Source organism: Schistocerca americana, chromosome 3 (genome assembly GCF_021461395.2).
Source record: "Schistocerca americana isolate TAMUIC-IGC-003095 chromosome 3, iqSchAmer2.1, whole genome shotgun sequence".
In the NCBI taxonomy this organism is placed as follows: Eukaryota; Metazoa; Arthropoda; class Insecta; order Orthoptera; family Acrididae; genus Schistocerca; species Schistocerca americana.
Genome location: NC_060121.1, coordinates 366,971,421 through 366,986,914, shown reverse-complemented (window position 1 = coordinate 366,986,914; position 15,494 = coordinate 366,971,421).

Here is a 15,494-nt window from a genome sequence, read left to right as displayed (position 1 = left end):
CTTACTATGTATATCATTTGAAGTCGTAATATTTCATTTGTACGTTGACAGCACTAACCTTTTGCACTAATTTCCGTATTCGTGGGGTTCTTACTGTAATTGGTGCGGAAGCATTCGACTTTCACGTATGTTTGTATTTTTCATTACTGCTAGTGTTAACTGTATACTGCAACTCACACAGTCATCAAAGGCATTATTCTTCCTGTTTCTAAAATAAAATATGTAAAATATCTTCTGCAGAAATACTTTAACCCAAAAGAGGAAGATCTTCAGTCATTGGAGCTCTATAAAACAATAATATTAGCTAGTGAAACAGCTTACACTGGTAATGTGAGTTCCAGTGCAGTCACCAATGTCTAAGTCAATGGTTCACTTGAACTGTCCTAACACTGTAATCTAAATGAGAGTAATTTGTAAACTTAAAGCAACAATGTTACTCAGTATGTGTGAACAGTGTCTATTTGCAGATCATTTCCTCTTTAATGTGTTCAGATGCTAAGTGAATTGCAAACTATTAGTAAGCAATGTCCTATTTTTGTATTCTCCGCAGTTTTATGACGTTATTTTGATATGTTATTATGCAGTTTATGTTGAAATGCTTTTATTTACTATAAAGAAAAGTAATTGCAGTGACACTTTATTTTCAATTCACTGCTTTTTTCATAAGATTGTGGTTTTTAAAAAGAGTCCTGGTTTATAAAATAAACAATCCGGGTAACTGCAAGAAGGACTCACTCACCAGGATTCCGTACAAACTTAATTACGTGTATAGGCAGTTCACCCATCCCAGGAATTGAGAACCTCCACGATTTTCGCCAGTTACCGATATGGATATAGGCAAGACATACATCTATCAATTCCTGGGAAGAAGGAGTCTTCACTGAAGGACAGGGGACAACCATATAACAGATAACAAAACAATCGTGAGATATAATTAGAAATTAACAATTTTTTTGTGTCCCTTTACTTCTACTGTGATGATCGTAGGCTGACGAGAGTTACTCTGTAGATTTTGATGAATGAGTTTGCGAGTATCAAAACATGGGGCATAAATGGCCGTATCTTTTGATTGCATCGACTTAGAAGCTTACATTTATTACACTGCCAAGGGACCTTACCATGCGACATAAAAATGTTCAAATGTGTGTGAAATCTTATGGGACTTAACTGCTACGGTCATGAGTCCCTAAGCTTAGACACTAGGTAACCTGAATTATCCTTAGGACAAACACAAACACCCATGACCGAGGGAGGACTCGAACCTCCGCCGGGACCAGCCGCACTGTTAGACAGCTTTTTTTTAAAAAAAAAAATCTCATTTTGTTCTTTATTGTTCTTTGACTTTCTTCGTTCGTTGATCTGTTCACTCAGTTTTTTTATTACAGAGGGTAGCTAAACCCTCCGACCGAACACGCTGGATGTGTGTGATGTCCTTAGGTTGGTTACATTTAAGTAGTTCTAAGTTCTAGGGGACTGATGACCTGAGATGTTAATTCCTGTAGTGCTCAGAGCCATTTGAACCATTTGAACCGAACACGCTGAGCTACCGTTCCGGCACCGCTCGGCTAATGCAGCGCGACCCATGCGACAAATTTCAACTCGGTACGTCTAACTACTCCTTAGAAAAGTGGTTTTTAATAGTCGAATATACAGACAGAGAGACAAGAAAGTCATCCTATATAGGTTTTGTTGCTAGATACGGAACTCTAAGAAGAGTAAAATCATATAAAATTGCAACATAAACGGCCTATTCACAATTTAAATTCAGAAGAAAAACGTGTTAATTACGAAATAGATTTCACAAAACATCAGGCCTTAAATATTAAACCAAAAAGTATGAAACTATGAAAGAAAAACATTTGTGACCGTCATTATTCTGTCTCTAGAAGTTTTTCGCCGATAACGAAAGCCGGCCGGGGTGTTCGAGGGGTTCAAGGCGCTTGAGTCTGGTACCGCGCGACCGTTACGGTCGTAGGTTCGAATCCTGCCTCGGGCATGGATGTGTGTGATGTCCTTAGGTTAGTTAGGTTTAAGTAGTTCTAAGTTCTAGGGGACTGATGACCTCAGATGTTAAGTCCCATAGTGCTCAGAGCCATTTGAACCATTTTTTGATAACGAAAAATAAGCGTTCAGTGCCTCGGCCGCTTTTGATAGTAGACGCCTATGATATTTCCTGTGCCACTTCTATTTAGCTCAAGTGTATGTAGATTTAATTACTTCTTCAAAAAATTTTATTTCAAATTCAGAGTCGTTATAGGGCTCGGTTCACTGCGATTGAATACGACAGGTGTAGGGGCCAGGGCGGTGCTGTCGCTGCTGCAGTGTGGTTATTCTTCCTGTTTTGCTGTTTACGTTAATACGAGTACATACCGATAAGACTAATACCGCGCTAGACTACTCTGGGACTCGGTTCACTACGATTGAATACGACGACAGATGCAGGAGCCAGACGGGAGAACTGTAAAGTGGTGACGGCAGAGCCCGTGGAGTGCAGCCAGGGCCAGCCGGTGTTATGCCCGTCCAGGTACGGTTCCAGATAGCATCGGCTTCCCACGGCGACGCTCACAGCGCGCGTCGGCAGGCGCATGCAGAGCGGCTGGAGCCGCTTTGTAACGGCAGCCAGGCCGCGGGACAGCAGCCGCGCGCCGAATAGGTCGCCGCTCTGTGTACTCAAGTCGTGATTCGATTCTACCAGCGACCACTCGTGAAGTGCGAACCACGTGCGCATTAGTCGTGGTTCTACACGGGGCAATCGCATTAACAAGACCACCACCTACGTTCGACGTCGATATGCAATAACCACATAAATGGCAGCTGGCAACAATAGCAGTCCAGGGGATGCAAAGCGTGTCGGTGGGGAGGGGGTGGGGGGGTGGGCAGGGAGAGAAGGGATGCGGAAAACAGTGCAGTTGTTGTAATGCGGAAATGGAGCAATTTATCTGACATCCAAAAGAGCATGATCATTGGCTTTCGGGTCAGGGGTGGAAGCGTTTTCTAAAAGGCTAAGTTGGTAAACAGTTCGTGTGACGCTGTGGTTGAAGTATACCGTGCATGGCAAAATGGAGCTATCCAAAACCGCCGCCGATGCAAATGTGATGCACCATGGGCCATAGATGGCAGGAGTAAACAACGGCTGCGGAGATGTGTACGGGCGAATAGACGTCGAGCAACTCAGCGCCCAGATAAATCAAGAGGCTATCAACAGTATAGATGACTGCTGTGCATGGGCGACGAAGGCTGCAATTGGTACGCCAGTACCGCAACAGGACGTCTACTGAGCTGTGACACATGGCCTTTTCAGATTAATACTTATATGGATATGGTGTCTGTTCTTTCGGACATGTCCGAAAGAACAGACTCCATATCCTTGCAAGTATATAGTTCTGGCAACACTGGCCATGACCTCCTTCTTCTGTGCGGATGCACACATATTCCTCGAACTCTTACGTGACTTGGTAAGAATGTCTTCCACGAGCGTGTTGGGGTGGGATACTACGAATGTAGTATGTGGACATACAAGCTGAGAATGTGGGTCTCGCGGGAGTCGTGCGTGAGATAGTCCCTGCAGTCGCGCTATCCTCTGTGTCCTCGGTGGCTCACATGGACAGAGCGTCTGCCATGTTAGTAGGAGATCCCGGGTTCGAGTCCCGGTCGGGGCACACATTTTCACTTGTCCCCGTTGATATACACTCCTGGAAATGGAAAAAAGAACACATTGACACCGGTGTGTCAGACCCACCATACTTGCTCCGGACACTGCGAGAGGGCTGTACAAGCAATGATCACACGCACGGCACAGCGGACACACCAGGAACCGCGGTGTTGGCCGTCGAATGGCGCTAGCTGCGCAGCATTTGTGCACCGCCGCCGTCAGTGTCAGCCAGTTTGCCGTGGCATACGGAGCTCCATCGCAGTCTTTAACACTGGTAGCATGCCGCGACAGCGTGGACGTGAACCGTATGTGCAGTTGACGGACTTTGAGCGAGGGCGTATAGTGGGCATGCGGGAGGCCGGGTGGACGTACCGCCGAATTGCTCAACACGTGGGGCGTGAGGTCTCCACAGTACATCGATGTTGTCGCCAGTGGTCGGCGGAAGGTGCAGGTGCCCGTCGACCTGGGACCGGACCGCAGCGACGCACGGATGCACGCCAAGACCGTAGGATCCTACGCAGTGCCGTAGGGGACCGCACCGCCACTTCCCAGCAAATTAGGGACACTGTTGCTCCTGGGGTATCGGCGAGGACCATTCGCAACCGTCTCCATGAAGCTGGGCTACGGTCCCGCACACCGTTAGCCCGTCTTCCGCTCACGCCCCAACATCGTGCAGCCCGCCTCCAGTGGTGTCGCGACAGGCGTGAATGGAGGGACGAATGGAGACGTGTCGTCTTCAGCGATGAGAGTCGCTTCTGCCTTGGTGCCAATGATGGTCGAATGCGTGTTTGGCGCCGTGCAGGTGAGCGCCACAATCAGGACTGCATACGACCGAGGCACACAGGGCCAACACCCGGCATCATGGTGTGGGGAGCGATATCCTACACTGGCCGTACACCACTGGTGATCGTCGAGGGGCCACTGAATAGTGCACGGTACATCCAAACCGTCATCGAACCCATCGTTCTACCATTCCTAGACCGGCAAGGGAACTTGCTGTTCCAACAGGACAATGCACGTCCGCATGTATCCCGTGCCACCCAACGTGCTCTAGAAGGTGTAAGTCAACTACCCTGGCCAGCAAGATCTCCGGATCTGTCCCCCATTGAGCATGTTTGGGACTGGATGAAGCGTCGTCTCACGCGGTCTGCACGTCCAGCACGAACGCTGGTCCAACTGAGGCGCCAGGTGGAAATGGCATGGCAAGCCGTTCCACAGGACTACATCCAGCATCTCTACGATCGTCTCCATGGGAGAATAGCAGCCTGCATTGCTGCGAAAGGTGGATATACACTGTACTAGTGCCGACATTGTGCATGCTCTGTTGCCTGTGTCTATGTGCCTGTGGTTCTGTCAGTGTGATCACGTGATGTATCTGACCCCAGGAATGTGTCAATAAAGTTTCCCCTTCCTGGGACAATGAATTCACGGTGTTCTTATTTCAATTTCCAGGAGTGTATATCAATGCCTGTTAGCAGCTGAAGGTATTAATATAATTCTAATTTTTTCAGATTAAATACGTTTTATGCCTCATCGAACAGATAGCCTTTGGCGTGTGCGGAACAACAACCATTGTCGGAACGGTCCAGACTAGTGGAGGGTACGTTATGGTCTGGAAGATGTTTTCGTGGCATCCCCTGGGTGATCCAGTTATTCTGTAACATACAGTGGATATAAACAAGTATTTATCTATCCTTGGGGAACATGTACATCCACTCATGCAATTTGCTTTTCCTCGACACGATGCCATGCACCAACAGGAGGAAGCAACGTGTCACACAGCTCGTAACGTACGTACAGGGTTTGAAGAGCACCAGAATGAGTTTATCTTACTCCTCTGACCACCAAAGCCGCCTGACTAAAACCCACCCGAAAATATGTGGAATCATCTCGACTGGGCTGTTTCCGCCATGGATCCTCAACCGTGAAACTCAGAGCAGCTGCGGTAGTGGAGTCAGTATCTCTTCACATCCATGTCGGTACCTCCCAGAACCAGCCTCACTCTTTCTGCACGTCTGTCTTGCAACAGGTGGTTATTCATATTAAAGTGACTGGACCGTTTATATATGAAATCGTTCACCACTCGTTCAGCTTTCGCAAGACCTGTGCAAGATGGAACGCAAAATAACTCAGTAAACAATACTACAGCTATCGATTGAGAATATGTCAGAATCTATTGTACTTTCATGCTTTACTGACACCAATCGTAGCTACATACGAAAAATGAATTGACGTCTTCGAACCGGAGAGCAATCGCCAAGCAAATAACCCGACTCTCCAGCCAAAAGTAAGTTTAACAGTCAACACTCTACACGCAATGCTCACAGTTTATTGGAACTCACAAGTGACAATTCCGGTACATTACTTGGCAATTTGAAATACACTCCTGGAAATTGAAATAAGAACACCGTGAATTCATTGTCCCAGGAAGGGGAAACTTTATTGACACATTCCTGGGGTCAGATACATCACATGATCACACTGACAGAACCACAAGCACATAGACACAGGCAACAGAGCATGCACAATGTCGGCACTAGTACAGTGTATATCCACCTTTCGCAGCAATGCAGGCTGCTATTCTCCCATGGAGACGATCGTAGAGATGCTGGATGTAGTCCTGTGGAACGGCTTGCCATGCCATTTCCACCTGGCGCCTCAGTTGGACCAGCGTTCGTGCTGGACGTGCAGACCGCGTGAGACGACGCTTCATCCAGTCCCAAACATGCTCAATGGGGGACAGATCCGGAGATCTTACTGGCCAGGGTAGTTGACTTACACCTTCTAGAGCACGTTGGGTGGCACGGGATACATGCGGACGTGCATTGTCCTGTTCGAACAGCAAGTTCCCTTGCCGGTCTAGGAATGGTAGAACGATGGGTTCGATTACGGTTTGGATGTACCGTGCACTATTCAGTGTCCCCTCGACGATCACCAGTGGTGTACGGCCAGTGTAGGAGATCGCTCCCCACACCATGATGCTGGGTGTTGGCCCTGTGTGCCTCGGTCGTATGCAGTCCTGATTGTGGCGCTCACCTGCACGGCGCCAAACACGCATACGACCATCATTGGCACCAAGGCAGAAGCGACTCTCATCGCTGAAGACGACACGTCTCCATTCGTCCCTCCATTCACGCCTGTCGCGACACCACTGGAGGCGGGCTGCACGATGTTGGGGCGTGAGCGGAAGACGGCCTAACGGTGTGCGGGACCGTAGCCCAGCTTCATGGAGACGGTTGCGAATGGTCCTCGCCGATACCCCAGGAGCAACAGTGTCCCTAATTTGCTGGGAAGTGGCGGTGCGGTTCCCTACGGCACTGCGTAGGATCCTACGGTCTTGGCGTGCATCCGTGCGTCGCTGCGGTCCGGTCCCTGGTCGACGGGCACGTGCACCTTCCGCCGACCACTGGCGACAACATCGATGTACTGTGGAAACCTCACGCCCCACGTGTTGAGCAATTCGGCGGTACGTCCACCCGGTGTCCCGCATGCCCACTATACGCCCTCGCTCGAAGTCCGTCAACTGCACATACGGTTCACGTCCACGCTGTAGCGGCATGCTACCAGTGTTAAAGACTGCGATGGAGCTCCGTATGCCACGGCAAACTGGCTGACACTGACGGCGGCGGTGCACAAATGCTGCGCAGCTAGCGCCATTCGACGGCCAACACCGCGGTTCCTGGTGTGTCCGCTGTGCCGTGCGTGTGATCATTGCTTGTACAGCCCTCTCGCAGTGTCCGGAGCAAGTATGGTGGGTCTGACACACCGGTGTCAATGTGTTCTTTTTTCCATTTCCAGGAGTGTAGTTGCTGAATCGGAAAGCAGTCTCCTTTGGCATGAGAACACAGTCTACAAAGCGCATCCCAGACCGTACAGAGTCTTCAAAATCAGCCGTCAGAAATGTTGGAGCGTCATGCAATCCGTCCTGTCAGAGCATTCAAACATTAGCTAATAGGTCATTGTCTGATCTCTGATCAAGAGACGAACAGGGCGGTACGTAAGTGACTTGCTGCAAAGTCGACAGTTTTTTCTTTTTCATGATCTTAAGGCTTGCACTACGACGGAGCTAGAGCATTGCAAAACCAAAGACATTGCAAATTTTGTATTGCTGTTTTAAGAAATTTTAAGAACTGAGGGCAGATACTAACTGGATTATTACAATCTGGAAAAGCCGACGTTAAGTGAGCTAACAATATGTTTCAAGTACAAATAACGTCATTGTTATAGGATTATATTGTCGGAGAGCCCGCACTACACGTTCACAGACCAAGGTCAATGTTTATACACTTAGCTAGCGTCGATTTTCGACTGACAAGATATTGCGAAACTTATTTTCCTATTGTTGTGTCCACAGGTGAACAGGGTAGCTCAGACACTTCAACATTTATTAACCGGTTAAAACATGAGCTTGTGTACGTACACTATTTACCGTATGTAAAGAGGAAAGAGATAAATACGTAACTTTGTTTTCCTTGGAAGTAACTGTTCTTCACTCAGACATTCGATAGTACTGTGGATCATTGGCTATCATTACAGTGTTCAATCAGTTGTTAACAAAGCACAACACAAAGTGTTTTACTGAAAATCGCTAGATGAGGTGATTCACATCAAATAGTCTCCTCTCTCGTCTTTACAAAGCCTGTGCAATACTCAAGCAGCATTGAAAATGTTCTGCAAATGTGCTGGTGAATGATGTTGTTGTTAACAAACTAACTAACTCTCCAACTGGCAGAAGTTTTAAAATGGTAACTAATCATCTAACTCCCACGAATGCAGTTTTTAAAACTATTCTGTGTCACATTGGAACTGTTCAGTTAAGCTTTCATTTCAGCCAGTACGCTTGTCTCCAAGTCTTAAATTCCTCAAAAACTGGCGTCGTGACTTTTTCTCCTCTCCTACTCTTTTAAGATTAACGAATGAGCTATTCCCTTGCAACTTGTTAGACAGGATGGTGTTCAGCCACCCCATGTAAGGTGGCGCTGGAATTCCGGGCCACCGCTTTTGCAAAAATGTTCAAATGTGTGTGAAATCTTACGGGACTTAACTGCTAAGGTTATCAGCCCAAAAGCTTACACACTACTTAACCTTAAGTATTCTAAGGACGAACACACACACCCATCCCCGAGGCAGGACTCGATCCTCCGCCGGGGCCAGCCGCACAGTCCATTACCGCTTTTGCAAAGGCAGAAAAGATGCATACAAGGCAATTCTCACGGGACACACAGATCTGTATCTACAGCTGACTCCCCAATTCATTGCATTCTAGGAAGGGGCCTAGTCAGCGAAAATGAAGTCCTTTTGAGATTCCTTTCAGCCGAATGCCACAGCTTGAAAAAGCCAAGATTCTACACAATTCTAGGTGCTCGCCACAACACGTTCCGTGGCCTTTTTTCGATAGAGTCGAGGTCCTTATCTTGCACACAGTGTGTTATTAGAGAAACTGGTGGAAAGTGACTCCCAGACACCCGAGCCCATCAATGTTTCGCCCATAGCCCTGTATCTGCAGCTAGTGGACACTTCTTCCTATCCCGTCACTTTCATCTGCCAAAGCCGAGCCGAAACACCCAGGAAGTCTAAATCGGTCTCAGATTCACTGCCCTATGCCTCTCTTCCTTCCGTGGCCCATCAGGACCCCAGAAAACTATAAAAAATATTAAATGCAGAAATGCCAACAGAAAAGAGAAGCAATTAATATAGGAGCATATGGCTTAATCCTTGCAGTCACTGAGAACTGTTGTTACCAACGTTAAATATTTAGTAACTGATACGGATATAATTCAGATTTTGATGAATTTTAATACATTACAACTGGTGCTTATCATCATAATAGGTCACCTGTTTCCGTTAAAATTTTTTACTGATGTCGAACAGTAATTTGGTGAACACCATACTTCGATATATTTATTCTCTCTGAATATGTCTGGCGAGGAGCTGCCTCACCTTGTAAGCAGGACGGCAACACCACAGAGCCGGAAGCTAATGACGGTTTGGGTACTTCACATTGTGCACGAATAGCACAGCACTCTGTGAAATAAAGGACCTGTCAACCAAACAGTAATAAATTTTTTCTTACTTAAAGGACTCGGACCGTACTTTTATGGATGAGGTATAATCAAAATAGACACACATCAGAAAAGGTTTTACATCACCTCGGTTCCGAAGATTCTGGAACCTGAACAGTTAATTGGAATAAAGATCAATATAGACATCATTTTCGCCCTTTTTATTGCTCATGAAAACCACACATTGCATATTGTACCACCATACAGTGAGATCTTCAGAGATGGTGGTCCAGACTGCTGTACACACCCGTGCTTCTAATACCCAGTAGCATGTCCTCTTGCATTGATGCATGCCTGTATTCGTCGTGGCATATTATCCAAAAGCTCTTTAAGACACTATTGGTCCAGATTGTCCCACTGCTCAACGGCGATTCGGCGTAGATCCCTCAGAGTGATTGGCGTCCATAAAAAGCCCTTTTCAAACTGTTCCAGGCATCTTTGATAGGGTTCAAGTCTGGAGAACATGCTGGCCACTCTAGTCGAGCGATGTCGTTATCCTGAAGGAAGTCATTCACAAGATGTGTACGATGGGGCGTGAATTGTCGTCCATGAAGACGAATACTTCGCCAATATGCTGCCGATATGGTTGCACTATCAGTCGGAGGATGGCAATCACGTATCTTACACCCCTTACGGCACCTTCCATGGCCACCGGCGGCCTACATCGGCCCCACATAATGCCACCCTAAAACAGCAAGGAACCTCCACCTTGCTGCATTCGCTGGACAGTATGTCTAAGGCGTTCAGCCTCACCGGGTTGCCTCCAAACATGTCTCCGACGATTGTCTGGTTGAAGGCATACGCGACACTCTTTGATGAAGAGAACGTGATGCTAATCCTGAGCGGTCCATTCGGCATGTTGTTGGGCTCACCTGTACCGCACTGCATGGTGTCGTGGTTGCAAAGATGGACCTCGCCATGGACTTAGGGAGTGAAGTTGCGCATCATGCAGCATACTGCGCACAGTTTGAGTCGTAACACGACGTCCTGTGGCTGCACAAAAAGCATTTTTCAACATGGTGGCGTTATTGTCAAGGTTCCTCCGAGTCATAATCCATAGGTAGCGGTCATCCATTGCAGTAGTAGTACTTGGGCGGCCTGTTCGTGTGTGTTTTCTATTATTAGTGAGTTGGAGGAAAGGAAATGTAGAGTGGAAACAAAGCGTTTCCAGGCCCATGTTCGTATAAGATAATTTCTAATTGTACGTGGGAGGAATGTTTCCTGCAATTTGTGTCGTACATTTTTGTTACACTTTGTATGTGTATATCGCTAACCCATGACTTCGGTCGCATCAGCGTATACCTACAAGGAGAGGTCCCCAGCGGTGTGATTGACCCTTAGAAACTACCTATACGGTAAAATGGAAATGCCGTGTGGCTAAAGCCTCCCGTCGGGTAGACCGTCCGCCTGGTGCAATTCTTTCGAGGTGACGCCACTTCGGTGACTTGCGTGTCGATGATGGGGACAACACATCACCCAGTCCCTGAACGGAGAAAATCTCCGACCCAGCCGGGAATCGTTAGGTGTGACATTCCGTCGCGCTGACCACACAGCTATCAGGGGCGGACTATCTGCACAGCGATGTAGGTTAAGATCCCGTGTATCACACACTACTGCCATTCAGCTTGGTGGGCCTAAATTTGGCAGTAACAGACGAAAAAAAATCTTGTCGGCCACACAATTTTTTTATTATTTTTAAATCTTTATCAATACGATTTTGATCACCATATTAATTAAATCAAGTGATTTAAATGTAATTTTCAGTCCAATTCCCTTGTCACATAATTTTAATCATAATGCCACCTTCTTCATTTGCGTTTATTTTTCTTCCTATCATTCTTTCTCCACTTTAAATCCTTATTAATATGTTTTTAATTAATTTTATGTATTAATTTCGATTTAATTTCTATTATTGCGTTCATTATAGCTGTTTCTATTTTGTGTGAATTTCGTTTCTCTTATAAACCCGTCTTTCATTTACGTTTTCATCAGCGTTATTTTGTCTTTAGTCCAATAGGTATTTAGGTTATGTTTTAAATGTTTTTATGACGATTACCGTGCAAAAGAATTGTGCATCTGGCAAAAAAAAAATTTCACGCTCTTGAACAGATATAAATAGATTATTTCGTATTTTGCTTTTTAACTGATAAAGCTGAATTATCATATAACTGAATATTATTACAGATAAATATAATTAAATTCATTTTCACAAATATTCCGGTTGCAAAGAGAATGGCGTAAAGAAAAAACTAAACGAATGAAAAAGTTCATGCTGTGATTAAAATGATGTGACAATTAATTCAATAAAAACGATGAGCAAAGTCATAGAGAGAGAGATAGAGAGAGAGAGAGTAAAAAATAACATCATCTCATGCAAAGTTCTAGGCGCGTCAGTCTGGAACCGCGCGACCGCTACGGTCGCAGGTTCGAATCCTGCTTCGGGTATGGATGTGTGTGATGTCCTTAGGTTAGTTAGGTTTAAGTAGTTCTAAGTTCTAGGGGACTGATGACCCATATTGCTCAGAGCCATTTGAACCATTCATGCAAAGTTATTAGCATATCCATTACACCACACAAACTCGCTATACAGCATCCCCTTTATAAAGCTATTGGGGACCACACAAAATTCCAAATTTTTTCGTCAGTTACTGGCAAACGAAGGCCCACCCAAATAGATAGTTTCCAAATGCCGATCTCGCCGCTGGGGGCCTCTCCTTGGTACTTAAGCAACCGAAGGATTGGTATGCAACATTAAAACACGAAAATATTTGAAAGAATAAGAGTAAAAGGTAGTGCCGCTAAACGCTGTCGCACTCCCTGAATTATCATAGTAAACTGACAGAAAAAATACTGTTTATTAAAGGCATCCAGTCGAGGTAATAAGTTCGAAGAGTTAAGCAAGTGTATTCGTTCAAGGTGCGTTGAATGTACCGTACATTGTCTTTACAGATAAAAAATACAAAGAACGTAAAAAAGTTTCATGCACGAGCTTAGCCGTGAGTCAGTTGGCGATCACTCGGACGGCTCTCGTCTCCCGGAAATGCAGGACTTAGCCCGCGGGGCAGTAACACAGCGGTGGGGACGAGGCGCCGGGCGCAGACGGGCCGGGCGTGTGGCTGGCGCCAGCTATTTAGGCTTGCGCAGTTTAATGCTTTTGGCAGGAGTGGCGGGCGCCTTAGCGCCGGCGCCAGTGCCAGAGGCGGCGATAACGCCGGTGCCAGGCAGGGCGCGCGAAATGCGCGCCGCCCCCGACCCAGGCGGCACGGCCCGTATAAATAGGCGAGGCTCGCATTCCGCACTGCCCGCTATTCCGGGCCGCGCCATATGAAAGCGTGGGCGGCCAATCTGCCAGCGCGGCACACCACTGCCCGGCGGCCTCCTTAGGGCTGCCAAAGTGTCGCCCCGCAGACACCAGTGCAGTGCCTCTTCTCGGACTCGGCGATTACCACACGACACATTGACACACTCCGACACAGTAGGTCTGTAGCGCTGTGTATTGGAGGTGGACTGTATTCGTTTTTTAATCATCGAGCCAGCTACTCGTAACTTTTACAATGGAGTGACCAAAGGCATAGGGAGCGTTACGGGACCATTGCTTTTCACAATATATATAAATGAACTAGTAAACTCCTGGAAATTGAAATAAAAACACCGTGAATTCATTGTCCCAGGAAGGGGAAACTTTATTGACACATTCCTGGGGTCAGATACATCACATGATCACACTGACAGAACCACAGGCACATAGACACAGGCAACAGAGCATGCACAATGTCGGCACTAGTACAGTGTATATCCACCTTTCGCAGCAATGCAGGCTGCTATTCTCCCATGGAGACGATCGTAGAGATGCTGGATGTAGTCCTGTGGAACGGCTTGCCATGCCATTTCCACCTGGCGCCTCAGTTGGACCAGCGTTCGTGCTGGACGTGCAGACCGCGTGAGACGACGCTTCATCCAGTCCCAAACATGCTCAATGGGGGACAGATCCGGAGATCTTGCTGGCCAGGGTAGTTGACTTACACCTTCTAGAGCACGTTGGGTGGCACGGGATACATGCGGACGTGCATTGTCCTGTTGGAACAGCAAGTTCCCTTGCCGGTCTAGGAATGGTAGAACGATGGGTTCGATGACGGTTTGGATGTACCGTGCACTATTCAGTGTCCCCTCGACGATCACCAGTGGTGTACGGCCAGTGTAGGAGATCGCTCCCCACACCATGATGCCGGGTGTTGGCCCTGTGTGCCTCGGTCGTATGCAGTCCTGATTGTGGCGCTCACCTGCACGGCGCCAAACACGCATACGACCATCATTGGCACCAAGGCAGAAGCGACTCTCATCGCTGAAGACGACACGTCTCCATTCGTCCCTCCATTCACGAATGTCGCGACACCACTGGAGGCGGGCTGCACGATGTTGGGGCGTGAGCGGAAGACGGCCTAACGGTGTGCGGGACCGTAGCCCAGCTTCATGGAGGCGGTTGCGAATGGTCCTCGCCGATACCCCAGGAGCAACAGTGTCCCTAATTTGCTGGGAAGTGGCGGTGCGGTCCCCTACGGCACTGCGTAGGATCCTACGGTCTTGGCGTGCATCCGTGCGTCGCTGCGGTCCGGCCCCAGGTCGACGGGCACGTGCACCTTCCGCCGACCACTGGCGACAACATCGATGTACTGTGGAGACCTCACGCCCCACGTGTTGAGCAATTCGGCGGTACGTCCACCCGGCATCCCGCATGCCCACTATACGCCCTCGCTCAAAATCCGTCAACTGCACATACGGTTCACGTCCACGCTGTCGCGGCATGCTACCAGTGTTAAAGACTGCGATGGAGCTCCGGATGCCACGGCAAACTGGCTGACACTGACGGCGGCGGTGCACAAATGCTGCGCAGCTAGCGCCATTCGACGGCCAACACCGCGGTTCCTGGTGTGTCCGCTGTGCCGTGCGTGTGATCATTGCTTGTACAGCCCTCTCGCAGTGTCCGGAGCAAGTATGGTGGGTCTGACACACCGATGTCAATGTGTTCTTTTTTCCATTTCCAGGAGTGTAGATAGTATCGTAAGTTCCATGCGGTTTTTCGCGGATGATGCTGTAGTATACAGAGAAGTTGCAGCATAAGAAAGTTGCACCGAAATGCAGGAAGATCTGCAGCGGATAGGCACTTGGTGCAGGGAGTCGCAACTGACCTTTAAAATAGACAAATGTAATGTATTGCGAATACATAGAAAGAAGGATCCTTTATTGTATGATTACATGATAGCGGGCCGGCCGCGGTGGCCGTGCGGTTCTAGGCGCTGCAGTCCGGAACCGCAGGACTGCTACGGTGGCAGGTTCGAATCCTGCCTCGGGCATGGTTGTGTGTGATGTCCTTAGGTTAGTTAGGTTTAAGTAGTTCTAAGTTCTAGGGGACTGATGACCTAAGATGTTAAGTCCCATAGTGCTCAGAGCCGAGCCACACATGATAGCGGAACAAACACTGGTAACAGTTACTTCTGTAAAATATCTGGGAGTATGCGTACGGGACGATTTTAAGTGGAATGATCATATAAAATTAATTGTTCGTAAGGCAGGTGCCAGGTTAGATTCTTTGGGAGAGTCCTTAGAAAATGTAGTCCATCAACAAAGGGCTGTTTCAAATGGCTCTGAGCACTATGGGACTTAACATCTGAGGTCATCAGTCCCCTAGAACTTAGAACTACTTAAACCTAACTAACCTAAGGACATCACACACATCCATGCCCGAGGCAGGATTCGAACCTGCGACCGTAGCGGTCGCGCGG